Source organism: Schistocerca nitens, chromosome 3, assembly GCF_023898315.1.
Source record: "Schistocerca nitens isolate TAMUIC-IGC-003100 chromosome 3, iqSchNite1.1, whole genome shotgun sequence".
In the NCBI taxonomy this organism is placed as follows: Eukaryota; Metazoa; Arthropoda; class Insecta; order Orthoptera; family Acrididae; genus Schistocerca; species Schistocerca nitens.
In genome coordinates this window covers 175187008-175208530 of record NC_064616.1, presented here as the reverse complement: position 1 = coordinate 175208530, position 21523 = coordinate 175187008, and the positions used below count along the sequence as shown (strand labels likewise).

General features: G+C 43.9%; 1 pseudogene; it reads left to right on the top strand.

The window, feature by feature from the left end:
• Positions 1–5689: 5689 nt before the first annotated feature.
• LOC126250105 (5S ribosomal RNA) lies at positions 5690–5807 on the top strand (annotated as a pseudogene).
• The last annotated feature ends 15716 nt before the right edge of the window (positions 5808–21523 follow it).

Genomic DNA, 21523 nt, shown 5'->3' with positions numbered 1-21523 from the left:
AGTTACTCCGTGTCCTGGCTGTAAAACATTTATTTAACTTTGTGTCTTTTTCATGTAGTGGCTTGCACGGTGCAGCTATTCTCCCTTCGGTAATAAAGAAGAGTTCACTGATGAAATTGGTTGGACTTTTCTCTCAAAAGGCAACACGCGGCTGTAAGTGCTTTCAACTAGAAATATACGTAATGAAAATATGACGCTTTTATTAAGGTATTTTGAATCCGTCTTTGCAACTATCTCACCCCTTCTTCCTCGATTTCTCCATTCTCCATTCCCCTTCTTTGCATTCACTGGTCACTCACCTTTTTTCTCCTTGTCTCTCCTCCTCCCCTCCCCCTCCAACCCACTACTACTCACTATTTAAACCTTCACTTTCAACTTCATCACTACTCCTTAATTTCTCTTAAACATTAAATAAATAATTAGTGATATAATTGAATGACATAACACACATATGATTAACTTCAGAATAAGAGAAAAATTTTAGATCAAAGGAAAAGTAATGGTTAAGTTGGTAACGCCACCACACCAAACACACGGAGACATGTTTACCGAGAAAGACACAAAAAACAGTAATGGTTCTAAACTGCGTTGTGTTACACATTAAAAAAATGCCTAGTTGTGCAAATCAATGTGGTGTTAAAACCAACTTTCTGGGAGGGAACCACAGCTCAGAGACATTACGAACAACAACAACACTCAATAACTGGACTGTTGACCCTGTAGTTTGGTCCCTCTACTCTCCAAACCAACCAACCACTCAGTAACCATTCAAATTATCATAAAAACTATAACAACGGAAAATAAACACTTCATCATTCTTGACTTTTAATTTGTTATAATCTTTATGATAACTTAAATGGTTTTTGAGTATTGTTATTGCTGTTGATAATCTGGTATTAAGCAGAAACCAACAGTGCCAAATGAAGGAATACATCAAAAACATGCGAAGAGACGACCTTTTTCTGATCAGACAGAAATACGGGCAGAAAACAGGACAGAAATACGACAAGTAAAGTAATTTTTTGTAATGAACTGTTTTTCGATCTAGCAAGCTTCCAGATTGTAAATATATTTCATTACAGACAAGTGGTAATGTTTTGTTTCAATAAAAGGTAACAAAAATATGCATTTTATTACAGTTGCAAAGACGGATTTAAAAGAAATTCAATAATAGTAACGATTCTACTCTGATTTCATGCTATTTTTGAATGAATGCAAAATGCATTATAAATCATCCAGGGAATATTTTATCCTTAATAAAATAAATTTGGACTGAGTAAAAAATGAACCAGGTGACAGTGAAAAAACTAGCACAGAACGTTTGAATGCAACTTACTGAAACATCTATTGTAGTAAGAGAGGCGTCTATTATACATTAGATTTCTTTTTCGAACTAAATTATATTTCTCCGGATGCAAGCCAGCATATCAGGGATGTTAGAGTTTAGTGTATCTTCGCCTTCAAAATGATTAAAGTATGTACACTAGCTCAGCAGGAAGAGAGGAAGAGGAGAGGGATAGAGAATTGAATATGTGTTAGCCTTTTGGAGGAAACAGCGCTGAAAACGGCTCTAACTATTTAGGAAAACAACGGATAATCTAAATCTCACAAGTTATACCGATATATGAAACTTTCTTCTTCAGTATGTGACTCCATTCTCATAACTACTGAATCTTCTCGTTTCGTTAACATTTTGTGTAAAACCCTTATGGGAAAGAGAGATAAAAGGTAAATGTGAAATCAAGCATATCCGCATCTGTAATTTAATTATGTGAATTTAAATAATAATGAAGACTTGAAGCTACATTGCAGCCACAATGAAGAAAGTCGTATGGCGTCTGCAGAAATCTGATAATAGCTTAAAAAACTGCCTTAAAAATTGTTCACCATCTGCATATCTGGAATCATGAGTGGGTTGAGATTCAAGAAACTAGGAACTGATAAGTTAAGTTCATAAATCAAACAAAACTTTCCGGTGAAATACAGGCTGATTACAATTAAACTTTCGCTAGTTGAGAGTACTCCTATGAAATAAGAGTGACCGTAGGCCAATGAAACATTGTGGTAGCATTTGAAAGACATGCGGAAGAGAAATAATGGATAAAATACTGACAGAACCACATTTTAGTCTTCACATAAGAGGGTAAAATTTGTTAATTGAGTACTATGTTTACGTTCCTGGTGTGTTGCTCAGTGTGACGTCCATATGCATTCACGAAAGCCAGGAACCGTACTAAATATTGGTCTACTGCTGCCCGAAACTCCTCTTACCAAATACCTCCTTGCTTTCCTCTAGTACTTACTCAACTTACAGATCTATTGCAGTAAGGCCGGCCGTTGAGGCCGAGCGGTTCTAGGCGCTTCAGTCCGGAACCGCGCTGCTGCTACGGTCGCAGGTTCGAATCTTGCCTCGGACATGGATGTGTGTGATGTCCTTAGATTAGTTAGGTTTTCGTAGTTCTATGTCTAGGGGACTGATGACCTCAGATGTTAAGTCCCATAGTGCTTAGAGCCATTTTTTACTCAGGTGGAATATTGGATACCTCCATCACTACACTCATCTTCAACCTCTATACCGTAGGCCCTCGGTAGCTGCGTGGTCAGCGTGACAGAATGTCAATCCTAAGGTCCCGGGTTCGATTCCCGGCTGGGTCGGAGATTTTCTCCGCTCAGGGACTGGGTGTTGTGTTGTCCTAATCATCATCATTTCATCCCGATCGACGCGCCGAAGTGATGTCAAATCGAAAGACTTTCATCAGGCGAAGAGGTCTCCAAATCCAATTGGCTCTGAGCACTATGGGACTTAACTTCTGAGGTCATCAGTCCCCTAGAACTTAGAACTACTTAAACCTAACTAACCTAAGGACATCACACACATCCATGCCCGAGGCAGGATTCGAACCTGCGACCGTAGCGGTCGCGCGGTTCTAGACTGTAGCGTCTAGAACCGCTCGGCTACTCCGGCTGGCGGCGGAATGTCTACCCGACGGGAGGCCCTAGTCACACGACATTATTATTATACCTCTATCGCGCCTTAGTCTCCCGTTGATAAACACTGTCCTTCAGGTAACCGCACAGACCAGAAATCACAAGGGTTCAAATCTGGAGATCTTTGTGGCCACGCACTTTAGAAAGATCTGCCAATGGTTCGGTTATCTTCAAATGTGTTACGGAGTAATCGAGTTATTTCACGGGCAATGTGAGAAGGAGCTCCATCGTGCACCAAAACAGGTGAGTCCAAAGGGTCTCTCTCCCGTCGAGCAGGGATCAAATGTTGGCTAAGCAGATCACAGTAACGTGTGCCGTTCACGCTGCATATTCTTGGTAATTGGGGTCCGAGTGGATCCTAAGTCACCGGTGTGGTGTCACCGCCAGACACCACACTTGCTAGGTGGTAGCCTTTAAATCGGCCGCGGTCCGTTAGTATACGTCGGACCCGCGTGTCGCCACTGTCAGTGATTGCAGACCGAGCGCCGCCACACGGCAGGTCTAGAGAGACTTACTAGCACTCGCCCCAGTTGTACAGCCGACTTTGCTAGCGAAGCTACACTGACCAATACGCTCTCATTTGCCGAGACGATAGTTAGCTTAGCCTTCAGCTACGTCATTTGCTACGACCTAGCAAGGCGCCATTACCAGTTTATATTCAGTGTAATAATGTATAAACAAGAGCGATCTTCTCCAATTGTGGATTAAAGTTAAGTATTCCAAGAACTACGTTCTTTTCTTTATAGGATAATTACTTTACCTTGTTCCAGACCTCACGCCAATCTTCGTGAGCTTAACGCGTGCCTTTCGGCTACCTCCGAGTGGCTTGGCTGTCTTGCTACGCCACTACAACCGGCGCCTAGCGGTAAGTCATGACACTAACGTTACTAACAACGCATATCTTGCAGCACACAGCAGAGCATCATTCCTGTACAGTTGGGTACCCAAAAGGTAAATCGTTTTCCGTCTACACTGGCTCAAGTAGCGAAAGCTTAACTATAGCAGACCTGTCAAATCAAAATAATAACCAAAGTAAAGACAATCTGTTCCAAGGTGCACATCTGTGAAATCAGAATCTGCTGCTGTGTATCACTCAGTACCGTTTAAATGCAGGACATGTATTGTAACATGTTCGGATGCACCTTACGTGCTGTCCATAAAGTGGTCGAGACGATGCTGCGGAAGTCTGTCCCAGTCTTATTAGCCAGCGAGAATCTGAGGTCAATCACTATATGTGGAGGACACTTTCAACGACACACTCTAAGTCTGAACTGATCACAAACATGCTCAGTCCCACAGCAGATTCCGCATGTTTTCAAATCAACTTGGCCAAGAAAAAAAAAATGTGTTCCATTACTTACCGAACGCCTCTCGTGTTATTGGCCCACCTCCCTTCTGAACACGTGCGACTTCATGCCTGAAAAGGGCATTTCTACCTGTTCAGCTCCACACACTCTACGGCGATTATAAGGCGTCAGACAATTTGTGTTTCGTCGGCGAAGAAAGCCTGCCACCACTGATCCAGTTTCAGTTCCAGGAGTTCCTACGTCCACTTTCTCAAAGAGCCGCGGGTGTGCAATATTGCTCGTAATGGACATTTGGAGGCCAAACCGATCGTGTGAAAATGGTTGCGTGCTGTCTGCGAAGACGCAAACCTCAGAACTGCTTACAAAAAGGCAGATCTCTTATACTCACCTCGTGGTACTTAAAAGTCATAATTTGTGGGTAGTTGTCATCAGCCGGTGTTGGTGACCGTGCGAGACCACTATGAGGCAGATGGTCAATGTCGTGTGTCCGCGATTGCCACTTAATGTTGGAATGACGTCTCTGTGGTCTACACCAACTCAGCGGCCAACTTTATGTCCAGATTCTCCTTGATGTAATAATTTACCAACAGCCGTATGTATTGAAATTTATTTTATGAACTTCTTATGTGCTACCAGTTTCGGCATTACATTGATGCCATCTTCAGGCCCCGCACGTCATAGTCGTAAAAACGCTATACACGGAAGGAGCCATATTACTGGATCTGTGAATATATCTACAATACATACGGCTGTTGGTAAATTTTTACATCAAGGAATATATGCCAGCCGTTGTCCCACGGTCCATAACGGATCAACGGAGATTATGTCTATATAGTCAACGGCCTTGCTGCAATGATAACACCGGATTCAGTCAGATCACCGAAGTTAAGTACTGTCGGGCTTGACTAGCATTTGGATGGATGATCGTCTGGGGCTGCCGAGCGCTGTTGGTAAGCGACGTGGGCTGAGCCCTTGTAAAGCCAATTTAGGAGCCACTTGATTGAGAATTAGCGGCTCTGGTCACGAAAACTTACAATGGCCGGGAGAGCTGTGTGCTGACCACATGTCCGTTCGTATCCGCACGCGGTGACGCCTATCGTCTGAGGATGACGTGGCGGTCGGTCAGTACCGTTCGACCTTCCGAGGCCTGTTCGGTCGCAGTTCCGGTGTCGACGCCCTATCTTGCCGGAAAGTGACGCTGCGCTCAGAATGAAGCATGAAACGACCCTTTGCAGCACGATGAGAGACTGAACAGTATTACAAGCCACACTGTCCTTTTTACAATTGGAGACACTGTGCAATCTACCGAACAGCTGACATTTACAATCAGATAAAACAAACTCTTTGAGTCATGAAGGTGGAGCAAACTTTTTTTGTAAGTTTAGTTTCTCAGGGCCAACGGCCTTGCCGCAGTGGTAACACGGGTTCCCGTCAGATCACCGAAGTTCAGCGCTGTCGCGCTGGGCTAGTACTTGGATGGGTGACCACCCGGTATGCCAAGCGCTGTTGGCAAGAAGGGTGCACTAAGCCCTTGTGAGGCAAACTGATGAGCTACTTTATTGAGAAGTAGCGGCTGCGGTCTCGGAAACTGACATACTGCCGGGAGAGCGGTGTGCTGACCACATGCCCCTCCATATCCGCCTCAAGTGTCGCCTGTGGGTTAAGGATGACACGGTGGTCGGTCGGTGCCGTTGGGCCTTCACGGCCTGTTCGGGGGGAGCTTAGTTTAGGTTTTTAGTTTCTCAGGGTATTTTCAGGCATGATACGTGTGTGTGTGTGTGTGTGTGTGTGTGTGTGTGTGTGTGTGTGTGTCTGTATAAGAAAGGAAAGACTCATTACGTTATGATTGAGTGAGACAAAATATTAGAAAATCATCTGGAGATTAATGCCAGTTAGCTTGTTCTGCTATGAAGTATCTTAGTCATCCTATACAACTTGTAGTATCGTTTAATATTAACAATTCTGACTTTTCCTCAGTCCAAGGCAGTGCATCTCTTGGTGGAAACCACAACAGTAATTTCGGCTCTATTTTTGTTAAGTTTCCTCTCTGAAATACACATGCACATATAGCGGATTAAAGACGCATACTGCCGTCGGTGCATTCGTTTACTTGCATAATTTCAAAAGGTAAAGTAGCGGTAACTACATCTAAACCTACACTCCGCACAGCACATGTGGCGAAAGGTTCTTTTGGACTACTGTCGCCGCGCGGGATTAGCCGAGCGGTCGATTGTGATTGACAGTCGGCACTCCACATACTGCCAGGAGTTTCGTTAGCTCATAAAAACGACCTGGTAGCAGTTTTACACCAGTTACACCTGTTCTAAAGCGACCATTGTGTTCTTTTAAATGGGTGACACATTTTTTCCAGGTGAGCTTATATATATATATATATATATATATATATATATATATATATATATATATATATATATATATATATGTGATTGATGATATCTCGTTTCAAAACAGGACGTATCTTGGTCCACATTCATCTGCGATCCCACTCTCTACTGCTCAAAACATTTCTACAAATCATTTACCATGAGACTATAATTACAGCTATTTTTGTCTTCTTGCGGAGGACAAGAATACATTTGCAGCACACTGGTAAATCACTGTCATTGGTTTGACCGATTCCGATGAAATTTTTCGCGATAAGCATACAGTGCAAGATCTAGAAGCAGCCACGCACCATTAGCCCACGAGAAACAGTTACTTAATAGTGTGAGCCGTCTCCATTGTTTTTGCGTCAAAGTAACAGAGATACGAGATGGGAGTGGACTTCACTGTTCTTGTATGTAATATTTGTCATGCGCAAACCAAGACGGACGTCAATATTCTTAGTATGGGTTGTAACGACACAGTTAACTCAAGTCAATAACATGAAATTAAAGACACTTATTTACGACAGGTAGTGCCACAGCATAATTTTCATTCGTGTATTTGTTGATTTCAAATGATAACCCAGTTTGAGGGATTTTGAAGTATGCGCCAGTATTCCGTAAATGTAACAAGTAACACGATGTGTTAGTAACGCAAGGAACTGTTTGTGTACATATTGCCATTTTATGTCTGAGCTATGTATTTGCAGATACATTATTTTTGTGATCAAGTCTTTCAAAAGTTAAATAAAACAAAAAAGTAGAATGTGTAATAAAAAAAATGTGAAAACATTTTAGTGTGTCTGCGTGAGAACTGAACTTATTGGGCAGAGACTTTATTTATCGGAGCAGCATGTAGGCTAATGGTCTGTGGAAGTTACTCTTAGGTCGCCGTTGTTGTGTGTGTTCTGAGTGCAGCTGTGTGAGTTTGTGATGATCAAGAAAAAGCATGTGGCAAAACACGGTTACTCCGGCTGTATATGGGAATGCCAGAAATAATTATTATAACATTGCAACGGAAACAATAAAAGAGAATATGGAAGTTGTTCATCTGCCACTGAAGCATGAGGTCTACAGTAACAGTCCAGCTATGTCCTATTTGTCCGTAAAGTACAGTTTCTCGACAACTCTTTTCGCTTTCGTTCTGCAATTCAAGAATTAAATACCGTGAAGACGACTTGTTTCTTTTATTAACTGTTATGACAACCCATTATCCTAAAATATTTTGGCACTAAAGTAAGAAGTTTTTCCGAACATACTGTTCAGCCATTTAATTAAACGGCTTTATTAGGTACACAGTACTATATGTATAAATATTTGTCTTGATGAGTTCATGATTAGTAATACAGGTTGCCTGTATGATTGTGAGAGTGATTACGACGCTAGGTTACTACGCGATTCAGTCCTACATTATTTGCAAACCCACGTCTACCTTCCAATATCCCAAATGTTTTCTTTCTTTCTAATTTTAAATTATCAGTACATGCTCGCAAAAGTGATACGTTATTTCCGTGTGTGCTTGAAATTTTTGTTACGACACGGCGTTGGATAGCCTGCTGCATTTGATGTTATATTTTTAATAAAACGCGTTAATTAAATAGAAAATCCTGACAGCCGCGTTACGGGATGCTGCATTTCCAGAGTGGGGAGCAATATTTATTAACTGGGCAAGTTAATTGAGAACTGTGTATAAATAGATTTAATGCCAAATTTTGGCGATAGTTATCAGAAAATTTCTTTACTACATCATTACATCTATAGATTTTGTATACAGTTTTCCAAGGAATTTTGTACGTTACGGAACGACATAAATCCCAGCCAAAGTATTTAGGGTTAAAGTTATGTTTAAACTTTCCTTACTAAAACTGTTGACCTGCTGGTCCACTGTTCGTGTGGAAAATACATACTTCGATCTCAGACTTACACAACGCAAACAGTTATTGTGTTAGAAGCGATTTTTATTAAAAACGAAATCAACAAACTATAATTATCAAAGTTTGACGTTGCTGCTTACTAAATATACTTTTTTCTGTTTGAAGAAAAAAAGATCAAAATAGGTAACATATTATGACAAACAATGTTTTATCCCTTGGGATACAACAGAACATATTGGGATAGACTGACAGGTCGTCTGTAATTATTGTCCGTACACTCAAGAGCAATCTAATAACATGTAGCTTCTACCGGTATTGGAGAGCGGAAACTCCATTTTCCACGGCGAACAGAATAGTTCACCGTATCAAATGTATGAGATCTCATCAGACCATGCCCAGACACGAGATATCAATTCATTTGACTGTGGTCAGCCACACAGGTACTACATGTCCGAGATGGTTTAACTTTTCCATGTGTCACCGTGTCACACATGACAGTGTTTACTTCGATTCGAGGAAAAACACGACCACCAGAGTCAACTACGTGACCAACAAGGCACTGATGACAGGAATCATCGTGTAGCATAACGGACTGTAGAAGTGGGTAAGTCCGCAGCTCGTGGTCGTGCGGTAGCGTTCTCGCTTCCCACGCCCGGGTTCCCGGGTTCGGTTACCGGCGGGGTCAGGGATTTTCTCTGCCTCGTGATGACTGGGTGTTGTGTGATGTCCTTAGGTTAGTTAGGTTTAAGTAGTTCTAAGTTCTAGGGGACTGATGACCATATATGTTAAGTCTCATAGTGCTCAGAGCCATTTGAACCTTATGCCCGCATCTCGTGGTCGTGCGGTAGCGTTCTCGCTTCCCACGCCCGGGTTCCCGGGTTCGGTTACCGGCGGGGTCAGGGATTTTCTCTGCCTCGTGATGACTGGGTGTTGTGTGATGTCCTTAGGTTAGTTAGGTTTAAGTAGTTCTAAGTTCTAGGGGACTGATGACCATAGATGTTAAGTCCCATAGTGCTCAGAGCCATTTGATTTTTGAGCCATTTGAACCATTTTTTGAAGTGGGTAGATGGGATGATGTCTAATACTATACTCCTCCATTCAGTACTAGGCAACAGCAGTCGGTTTGTTGCCATACCAGTCAGAATCATCTTCGACGAGGAAAAATCATTAATTTTTAACCCCTTCCCTATCATTCAGTTAGACGAAATCCGTGCCCTAGCGATTGGGAAAGGTACGTGCGAAACTGTCCATCATGATGTGCGAGACGATCGCAATGCAAGCCGACATGGAGATATCTGTTATGTCACTACGCGTTTATTTGTTTTGCGTGACACTGCTCTTGTAGAAGTTAACACTAATTTAATGCTTGTTCCTTTTACGTATATTATTGTAAAATTATATTTCGAACAATACTTCAAAACATAAATACAAAATATTACACGGAAACAACACTTTGAAAAGGAAGAAGGAAGGAAGATTTGATTTAACGTCACTTCAACATCGAGGCCACCAGAGACTGGGGAGGGAATCGGACGTGCCCTTTCAAAGAAATCATCCCAACATTTGCCTGGAGCGATTTAGCGAAATCACGGAAAACTTAAATCTGGATGACTGGACGTGGGTTTGAACCGTCATGCTCCCGAATGCGAGTCCAGCTTGATAAGAACTTCGCCTCCTCGCTCGGTGTAAGTAACACTTCAATAGTATTTATAAACTTCGTGGGCGTCTTCAGGTCTGCGTCTTCAGAAGGAAAGTAAACGTCATCAACAAAGAATATAATTACAAGAATAAATACTTCCCTTGAAAGAATTTCTAATAAGAGAATAACTGTAACACCAAAAATTAACAGTGCTGCACGGCATGGTACTTTTGAAAGCATTATGGTGGATGTAACGCCACTTTACACTTACAAGGGAACCTCCCCATCGCACCCCCCTCAGATTTAGTTATAAGTTGGCACAGTGGATACGCCTTGAAAAACTGAACACAGATCAATCGAGAAAACAGGAAGAAGTTGTGTGGAACTATGAAAAAAATTAGTAAAATATACAAACTGAGTAGTCCATGCGATGATAGGCAACATCAAGGACTATGGGAGTCAAGGAGCGCCGTGGTCCCGTGGTTAGCGAGAGCAGCTACCGAACGAAAGGTCGTAGGTTCAAGTCTTCCCTCGAGTGAAAAGTTTAATTTTTTATTTTCAGTTTATGTGACAAACTCTTATGTTTTCATCACTTTTTTCGGAGTGATTATCACACCCAAAAGAAAACCTAAATCGGGCAAGGTAGAAAAATCTCTTTGCCCATTCGCTAAGTGTACAAGTTAGGTGGGTCGACAACATATTCCTGTCATGTGACGCACATGCCGTCATCAGTGTCGTATAGAATATATCAGATGTCTTTTTCTGTGGAGTAATCGGTTGACCTATGACCTTGCGATCGAATGTTTTCGGTTCCCATTGGAGAGGCACGTCCTTTCGTCTACTAATCCCACGGTTTTGCGGTGCAGTCGCAAAACACAGACACTAAACATATCACAGTGAACAGAGACATCAATGAACGAAGGGACAGATCATAACTTTGCGAAAATAAAGAAAGTAAAATTTTCAGTCGAGGGAAGACTTGAACCAAGGACCTCTCGTTTCGCAGCTACTCACGTTAACCACGGGACCACGGCGCTCCTCAGTTCGCATTTTCCTTGATGTTGCTTATCTTTCTCATGGACTACTCAGTTTGTATATTTTACTAATTTTTTCATAGTTCCACACAACTTCTTCCTGCTTTCTCGATTGATCTGTGTTCAGTTTTTCAAGGCCTACCCACTGTGCCAACTTATAACTAAATCTGAGGGGGTGCGATGGGGAGGTTCCCTTGTTAGTACATTCCCACGTCGTTTCACTTCGTGTTTTGTTTTACGCAGACGTTGTATATTCTAGTTGGTTTTCGTTTTAGGCATCGGATCGTTGTCTTGGAAATGGACCCAGTGTTGGATTTGGCGTCGAGTAAGTGTTTGAACTAGTGATTGTTTTTCACGCTCTTCGTAGTTCGGCAACTGGACATTGCTTTAACGTTACCTCTGCTATATTCAATCAATGACAACTAAGGTTTCCTTTCGCTGACAGTGTATTAATTTTCGGATTATGTACGCATTGAATAGAGACATGTCCGAAACAAAAAAAAATGTTTGGCCCAACTTTCGTTCCCATGAGGCTGACTCGTGATGTTTACGTTTGATCCGCATTTGCTTCCACGAGTCACACTCATCGAATTATGGCAAGGGGTTAATTATCACCATCAAAAAAGAAGTTTGCGTAAAAAAGTTTTTGTTTGCTTCACGGTGCATGTCTGCAGTCCTGTTGCACACTGAGTACCGTAGCACGCCAAATAAAAATGGCGCAGCCCAGTGGGAAAAGTGTAATATCGTACAGTAAGTTGTTTTCTGGACACGAAGAGGAAAAACAGTGGAAGAGTCTCTGCTGACTTCGTGGAAATGTTCAAAAAATTACACATTACATGACAGTGCTCAGATGACACAGACGCTCCCAATGTGGTCAAATAAGGCTGAATGACGAACAACGAAGTGACAGAAAAAAATTTGTGTGAATTTCTAAGGGACCAAACTGTTGAGGTCATCGGTCCTTAGACCTACACACTACTTTAATTAACTTAAAGTAACTAATGCTAAATACAACACACACACACACACACACACACACACACACACACACACACACACACACACACACACACACACACACCCATGCCCGAAAGAGGACTCGAACCTCTGGCGGCAGGGGCCGTGCAATCCGTGACATGGCACCTCAAAACGCGCGGCCACTCCGAGCGGCAAAGTGACAGACAATCTCTCTGGGAATAAAGGGGAGTCACGAGAGAAGTGGAGGCTCTCGTGCTCAAAGGTCAATGTGTAACAATCGAGTGGAGAGAAGAAAAAATGAAAAATCAGGCACGGATCAATTTTCATAACCTTCCATCACATTTCGATCATGACAAATGTCACCTCTCGCCTCGACACATATTCGAACTGTAGGATAAACAGAGCTGAGCCCTGCATCGTCGGCCACACCTGTGTCTGGCCCATCATCTGCGCCCTGCGGGTTGCCGCTCCGTAACCTGCAGGCGCTCCTCCTGCGTCTTGCCAGTACTACCCGACCATGACGTATTGTACTCGGCTTCCCGTGGCCGTTACTGGAAACATGTGATGACTTTACAGTAAACAAGTACAGTAGTCACTAGGAAAAACGCATTGCACTGTGGTCTCAAGGCAGCTGTGCGTACACTATCAAGTGATTCAGCATGAGCCGGCAGGAGTGGCCGTGCGGTTCTGGGCGCTACAGTCTGGAGCCGAGCGACCGCTACGGTCGCGGGTTCGAATCCTGCCTCGGGCATGGATGTGTGTGATGTCCTTAGGTTAGTTAGGTTTAATTAGTTCTAAGTTCTAAGCGACTGATGACCTCAGAAGTTAAGTCACATAGTTCTCAGAGCCATTGAACCATTGATTCAGCATGTCCTTGTGAAATACGACGATAAAAACTCCCGATAGAATGACCGAGGCGCCATGACTCTCAAGTGTACTAATATTGTGATCGACTAAAACTTGATGTTTTTCTATTCGTTTCTGATCGTAAACATTCTGTTTGCAAGCTCAACTCTAGCAAACACCAGCAGGGACGACTATAATTATCCATAGGAAGCACACACAGCAACAACTGCTAGCAGGACCTATTCTGTGTCCGCGGGTCATCAAGAGCCCGCCGATATCTCACCACTGGGGTTAAATCTGCGGCGCAACCACCAGTGTCCTTATACACTGATACCGGCGAAAGGGCGTCAAGGGACTTCAAGTCCCGCAACGCACCTTCGCCGTGAGTGATTCAATAAATAAAGAATCAAAAGACCTACCGCAATCTTCACCAGTCCAGTTAGCCCAGTGGTAGTGTATATCAACTAGCATAATAAAGGGTCCAGTTGGAATCAGAGCTCCGATCCAGGCAGCTCGCCACGGTCGCGTACGGCGTCCCATCTGTTGGAGCTACGGCTGACTCTGACCAGGCCGCATCGCTCCACTACGTGGCCAAGAAGCCGTCAGCGCTCTCTCTGGGAACCAGCTATACAGTGTAAGCTGGTGCGAATTTCAGTTCGCCCTTTTCTCATATGATACACTGCGAACTACGGATGAACGGCAACAGGCAGATTCCATATTTCTACACTCAAGCTCATAAATTAAGGATAATTGCAGAATGTGGTGCCACACAACGTGGCACTACACAAAACTGTCGCTAATAGCATAGGCACATAGGGAACACACACGACACAGATCTGTAACGCCACGGTATTGGTGATAAGTTGAGAAAGCCGTCACGAAACATGTGCGTTACAAAACGCCACTGTTTCCTGCGCATGTATCCCGACATATGATCACCATGCACATGTGCGCAGGCCGCACAACGGGTTGGCATACTTTGAATCAGGTTTCGAGCAGCTGCTGGGGTATAGCCTCCCATTCTTGCACCAGTGTCTGTCGTAGCACATGAAGTGTCCTAGGGGGTTTGAAGACGTGCAGCGATACCGTGACCGAGAACATCCCAGACGTGCTCGATGGGGTTTAGGTCTGGAGAACAGGCAGGCCACTCCATTCGCCTGATATCTTCTGTTTCAAGGTACTCTTCCACGATGGCAGCTCGGTGGGGCCGTGCGTTATCATCCATCAGGAGGAAGTTGGGACCCACTGCACCCCTGAAAAGGCGGACATACTGGTGCAAAATGACGTCCCGATACACCTGACCTGTTACACTTCCTCTGTCAAAGACATGCAGGGGTGTAAGTGCACCAATCATTTTCCCACCCCACACCATCAAACCACGACCTCCATACAGAACCCTTTTAAGGACATTAAGGAGTTGGTATCTGGGTCCAGGTTCACGCCAGATGAAAACCCGGCGAGAATCACTGTTTAGACTCTACCTGGACTCGTCCATGAACATAACCTGGGACCACTGTTTCAATGACCAAGTACTGTGTTCTTGACACCAGGCTTTACGTGCTCTCCTGTGGCCAGGGGTCAGTGCAATGCACCTTGCAGGTCTCTGGGCGAATAAACCATGTCTGTTCAGTCGTGTGTAGACTGTGTGTCTGGAGACAACTGTTGTAGTGGCTATGGTAAGGTCCCGAGCAAGGCTACCTGCAGTACTCCGTGGCCGTCTGCGGGCACTGATTGTGAGATATCGGTCTTCATGTGGTGTTGTACACTGTGGATGTATCGTACTGTAGCGCCTGGACACGTTTCATACCTGCTGGAATCATTGCCACAATCTTGAGATCACACTTTGTGGCACACGGAAGGCCAGTGCTACAACCTGCTGTGTTTGACCAGCCTCCAGTCGCCCTAGTATTCTACCCCTCGTAACGTCATCAATATGTGTTCTCTGAGCCATTTTCAACACACAGTCACTATTAGAACGTCTGAAAACGTCTGCACACTTACTCGCTGCACCGTACTGTGACATGCGCCAACACACCTCTGCGTATGTGGACTGCTGCCAGCGCTACCGTGCGACTACCGCAGATCAAGTGCACCGCATGGTCATACCCCGAGGTGATTTGAACCCGCAAACCACCCAGCAGAGTGTTGTTTCACCATGTATCAGCATTATCCTTAATTTATGAGCATGCGTGTAGATTCCCGGAAAGCATTTGACACGGTGCCCCATTGCCTGATCTTAACGAAGGTACAAGCATATGGAATAAGTTTACAGTTACGTGAGTGGTTCGAAGACTTCTTAAGTAATAGAACTTAAAACGGCGGGTGTTCATCAGAGATAAAGGTATCGTCAGGAGTAGCCCGGGGAAGTGTGACAGGACCGCTGTTGTTTTCTATGTACTTAAATGTTTTGGCGGATAGGGTGGGCGGCAGTCTCCGGTTGTTTGCTGATGATGCTGTGGGGCACCGTAAGGTGGCGAGGTTTTTGATTGTAGGAAGATGCAAGACGATTTAGACAAAATTTCTAGTTGGTGTGAGTAATGACAGCTATCTCTAAACGTGGCAAAATGTAAGTTAATGCGAATGAGTATTAAGAACGAACGTGTAAAGTTCGGATATTGTATTACTAGTGTCCTGCTTAACACAGTCAATTTGTTTAAATATCTGGTCGTAACATTGTAAAGCACTATGAAATAGAACGAGCGTATGAGAACTGTGGTACGGGCGGCGTATGGTTTTCTTCTAGTTATTGGGAGAATATTAGGAAACAGGACGGTGATGCGACCTCTTCTTGAGTACTTCTGGAGTCCTTGGGATCCGTACCAGGAAGGACTGAAGGAAGACATAGAAGCAGTCCAGAGGCGGGCTGCTACGTTTGTTACCGGTAGACTCGAACAACACGTAAGTGTTACGGAGATGCTTCGGGAACTGAAATGGGAATCCCTGGAGGGAAGGCGACGATGATTTCGAGAAACAGTATTGAGAAAATTTAGAGAACCGTTATTTGAAGCTAACTGCCAAACGATTCTACGCCCGCATCTCGTGGTCGTGCGGTAGCGTTCTCGCTTCCCACGCCCCGGTTCCCGGGTTCGATTCCCGGCGGGGTCAGGGATTTTCTCTGCCTCGTGATGGCTGGGTGTTGTGTGCTGTCCTTAGGTTAGTTAGGTTTAAGTAGTTTTAAGTTCTAGGGGACTGATGACCATAGATGTTCAGTCCCATAGTGCTCAGAGCCATTTGAATTTGAACGATTCTACTGCCGCGAACACAGATTGCGCGTAAGGACCGCGGGGATAAGATATGAGAAATAGGGCTCATACGGGGCCATATAGGCAGCCGCTTTTCCCTCGCTCTATTTGCGAGTTTTAGTTGTGCAGAAGTATTGAATAGGATTGGGGAGAAGAGACGTTTGTGGCACAACTTGACTAGAAGAAGGGATCGGTTGGTAGGACATGTTCTGAGGCATCAAGGGATCATCAATTTAGTAGTGGAGGGCAGCGTGGAGGGTAAAAATCGTAGACGGAGACCAAGAGATGAATACACTAAGCAGATTCAGAAGGATGTAGGTTGCGGTAGGTACTGGGAGATGAAGAAGCTTGCACAGGATAGAGTAGCATGGAGAGCTGCATCAAACCAGTCTCAGGACTGAAGACCACAACAGCAACAACAGTTGTGCAGGAGTCATTACGTCACGACCTACGTAACGACAGCGTCACGATCAGTGTCATGTAAGACTACTGGTTTTGCAACTTTCAAACTAGATTAAGGCCGGCCACTGTGGTCGAGCGGTTCTAGGCGCTATAGTTTGGAACCGCGCGACCGCTATGGTCGCAGGTTCGAATCCTGCCTCAGGCATGGATGTGTGTGATGTCCTTAGGTTAGTTAGGTTTAAGTAGTTCTGAGTTCTAGGGGACTGATGACCTCAGATGTGCTCAAAGCCATTTGAACTAGAGCAAGAACAATTATTTCTGTTAGTATTATTTTCTGTGGAACTTTCTTTTTCTGTAGCGAGACTCTGGAATCATCAATCATCTGTGTGCAGTACAGACAACAGTCCAACCTACGGACACAGAACAAATATTCCTCCAAACCGAAGCAGCTGCGGAAATGTTACACATGTGTTAGGCCTCTCTGGACGACTTCTTAAGCCACATAATCACCGTAGAGGAATGCTGTTTCACTATGACGTCCGGACAAAGGATCAATGCAAGCATTGGGAACACGTCGATAAAGGTGAAGACCTATCCATTAATGTCCAGGGCGACGCTAAGTGCTTTTTGGGACTGCCGCAGTGAAGCGATTTTGTTGCTAAGGGACAAATAGTCACATGAGCAAACTACAGCCATATCCTGATGATGTTATGACAACTACCCAGGTCAGTATGCGCAGGATGCAGTCACGCGTGTAGCTTCTCTGGGATATCAAATTTTGCCTCATCCCACACCCCAGCATTCTTCTGATATGGCACCCAGTGGCTTCTCCCTCTTTTCTCGAATGAAGAAACCACTATGTGGCAGGCATTTCCAGCACCGCGATGAGGTACTGTCGAAGTGGACCTTACCTATTAAAGAAAAAATGCGGACTTCTAAAAATAATATCTCCACCCTGTTGGAACAATGGTTCGCATTGAAGAGTAAATATCTAGAGAAGGACTTACACCATAACCAAGTTCCATGGTCTCAGCTTAATTTTTTTTCGAGATGCTGATAAAAACTTTATTACTCCTCCCCCCCCCCCAAACACAGCCGGCCGGTGTGGCCGTGCGGCTCTAGGCGCTACAGTCTGGAACCGAGCGACCGCTACGGTCGCAGGTTCGAATCCTGCCTCGGGCATGGATGTGTGTGATGTCCTTAGGTTAGTTAGGTTTAATTAGTTCTAAGTTCTAGGCGACTGATGACCTCAGAAGTTAAATCGCGTAGTGCTCAGAGCCATTTGAACCATTCTTGAACCCAAACACACACGTTGTTGACTGAAAGTCACAGGAAGCAAAGATTATCATGGGCCCTTGTAGGACAGGAAAAACTCGCCTGAACTTATGAGTCGTCCCGAAGTTGGTACATGGTGAAGGCGCTGAAATACACCTCAAACGCACTTACCATCTGAGCAAGGTTATGACGGATGGTGAATGTAACCACGTGTGGCCGATATACAGAAACTTTGAGTCAGATCATTTGTCTTGTATAGAGTACCCTGGAATCGACCTTTGCTTTCAGCTTGAAAACTGAGTAAGAATATTTTTTATTTTGTTTTTCAATGATTTCGTATTGCTTCCAGCTGACATTCTCTTTATTTCATGTGCGAGTCTGCAATTTCGGTCTTAGGCCATTTTCAAGTATTTTATGGATGGTTCTTTAGTAGTATATTATGCTACGTACGTCCTTGCCTCTATGACTACATGTAATGCTCACAAAATAAATTAGAGAGGTATTTCCGATGTTAGGAGCACGTTACTTTCGAGCGCTTTGGAACAACTACTCGAAATTAACGTGATCCTAAAATAGCGAAAAGCCTCTGTAACTTATTATACGAACATTACATGCAATCATAGGAGCAAGGACGTATACAGCATTATGTACTAGTAAGGAATCATCGATAAAATTCCTGAAAATAGCCATTGGCCAAAATTGTACAATTGTATGTGAAATAAAGAGAATCACAGCTAAAAGCATCACGAAAACATTCAAAAAATTCATCGGAGCTACAGACCCTATCTCAATGAAAATTATTGAGTCGGAATGGCTTGAGGAATCCTCCACAGACAGAAGGACCCTTGTGAGTCTCTCCTGTCTCCCTCAGCTCCCTTAAATTCACTCGTATAGGGCAAATGTAAAACGCCATCGAGTGAGACGTGCTCATCTGAGACCCCATGGATCAGGATGGCTCACAAAGGAAGCACATATAAGTACATTAAGTATGGAAACCAGTCAGTTCATGGGTACGACATTAGAGAGACTCACTTTGTAGCATGTCACGGAAATTCAAATACATTCAACGTGTGGCCTTTGGTTACGAAACTTCTGAAGATGCTCGCTTCTGTCGAGTGAAACAGTCAATAAATTAAAGTTGTGGCCGTTCCATAATTTTAATTTCTGACGGTCATTGTTTTCCCTGCAGGTGACGTATGCGCTTGCTGAAGAATAATAAAACTGGAGGATCATGACTCAATACTTTCAAAAAAAAAAAAAAAAAAAAAAAAAAAAAAAAAAAAAAAAGGCAGAAAGGACGATTAGGACGCAACTTCCCGTCGACGACGAGTTCATTAGCTCAGGAAGAGAGGGATAAAGAACACAGTCAGCCGTCATCTTTCCGAAAGGATTACTCCGGCATTCTCCTCTGTATAGTTCGATGCTGACGACCGAAAGCCGTATTAAATCACGAGATGCATTCGCAAACTGCGAATACTGTACCACAACAGCTACACAATTTACTGGAAACATATGAAAATTTGTGTCACACGCGGACTCGAACCCGGGTTTCCCATATGTCGCAAGTGGTCGCGTTACCAAGTTCGGCTGCACGAGCACGCTTCCAACACCGACCAAAATCCCCATACGTCCTAGCATGAGTTTTCCATAGTGCTCGTTCTATTATGTGGTTCTCCCACAAAAGAGACTTCCTCATTTTTCTCTTTAGGTGGCGTCAAATACACTAGTGCATTCTAAGTGAAGAACTCATTTTTCATCTCCAGTGACGATTCATTTCAAAAAACATTTCAGTTTCATTTGGATGAAGCTCCAGTAGTGCTGAGAGATTCTCCTACAATTGTTTTAGGCACCGTTTCGCACATACTTCACAAAAGTTGAGCCTGTTATGGATCATGTCACATACACAACTAAGACTAATGTGCATTTGGTTTTCCACTTCATCGGAAATCACTCGTCGGTTATTTAAACTCAGGTAGTTTGAAACCGTCACAAAAATATACGCTGTCGGAAAAAGATAGTACACCTGGAAAGACGACACAGATTTTGATCTGATGACAGCATATGCCCCATGGGGGATAGTATGTTTCCTACTATGTAATGGTTCCAACGTCGTCCGCCAACGGATATCATAGTGATACAGGTACCAGAGCGCCATCTGTGCCAACCCTTTAATAAAGAATACTGAAAGTCAGAGGGTTCAGTGTGGTGGAAACGTGTGAAGCAAGCAGGCAGCCATGGAGACGCACACTTGCCTCCTACAGCCAACTCAGCGAGTTTGAAAGGCTTGCGATTGGTGAGATGGTCTTTTCGGAGAATTGTCACAGAAGTCGGGCGTGCTGCATCAGTTGCGCAACGATGTTGGTATCAGTAACCACGTGAACATTCTCGCAGCTGTAAACGAGGTTCTGGACGTCCATGCGGCACAAACGCCCGCCAGGATCGTCGTATTGTAAGGGCAGCAGTGGCAGATAGTACAGCTACCAGAGCACAGATAAGAGAGCTTGTGGGCCCAGAAGCGTCATCAAGAACTGTTGCGAAACGGTTATTAGCAGTGGGACTACGGGCACGCTCATCTCTAAAAAAAAAAAAAGGTTCAAATGGCTCTAACAAGGGAACCTCCCCATCGCACCCCCCCTCAGATTTAGTTATAAGTTGGCACAGTGGATAGGCCTTGAAAAACTGAACACAGATCAATCGAGAAAACAGGAAGAAGTTGTGTGGAACTATGAAAAAATAAGCAAAATATACAAACAGAGTAGTCCATGTGCAAGAAAAGCAACATCAAGGATAGATTGAACTCCGGAGCGCCGTGGTCCCGTGGTTAGGTGAGCAACTGCGGAGCGAAAGGTCCTTGGTTCAAGTCCCCCGTCGAGCAAAAAGTTTAATTTTTTATTTTCAGACAATTGTCAAAGTTCAGGCACTCACACATGATCAACTTCACTCTCCAAAATTCCAGGACATGTTCAGATTTGCTTGGACAGAGGCAGGATTTGACGATCTACACACAGAAAAATTTGAAACATATGTTTTGACAGAGCACAGCGGAAAGTGAGCGACTGCGAAACTGTTGGATTCATTTGTTGCAGTTTATGTGACAATCTCTTATGTTTTCATCACTTTTTTGGGAGTAATTATCACATCCACAAGAAAACCTAATCGGGCAACGTAGAAGAATGTTTTTACCCATTCGCCAAGTGTACAAGTTAGGTGGGTCGACAACATATTCCTGTTATGTAACGCACATGCCGTCACCAGTGTCGTATAGAATATATCAGACGTGTTTTCCTGTGGAGGAATCGGTTGACCTATGACCTTGCGATCAAATGTTTTCGGTTCCCATTGGAGAGGCACGTCCTTTCGTCTACTAATCGCACGGTTTTGCGGTGCGGTCGCAAAACACAGACACTAAACTTATTACAGTGAACAGAGACGTCAATGAACGAATGGACAGATCATAACTTTGCCAAAGTAAAGAAAAACTTTTCGCGGGAGGGGAGATTTGAACCATGGACCTCTCATTCTGCAGTTGCTCACGCTAACCCCGGGACCACTGC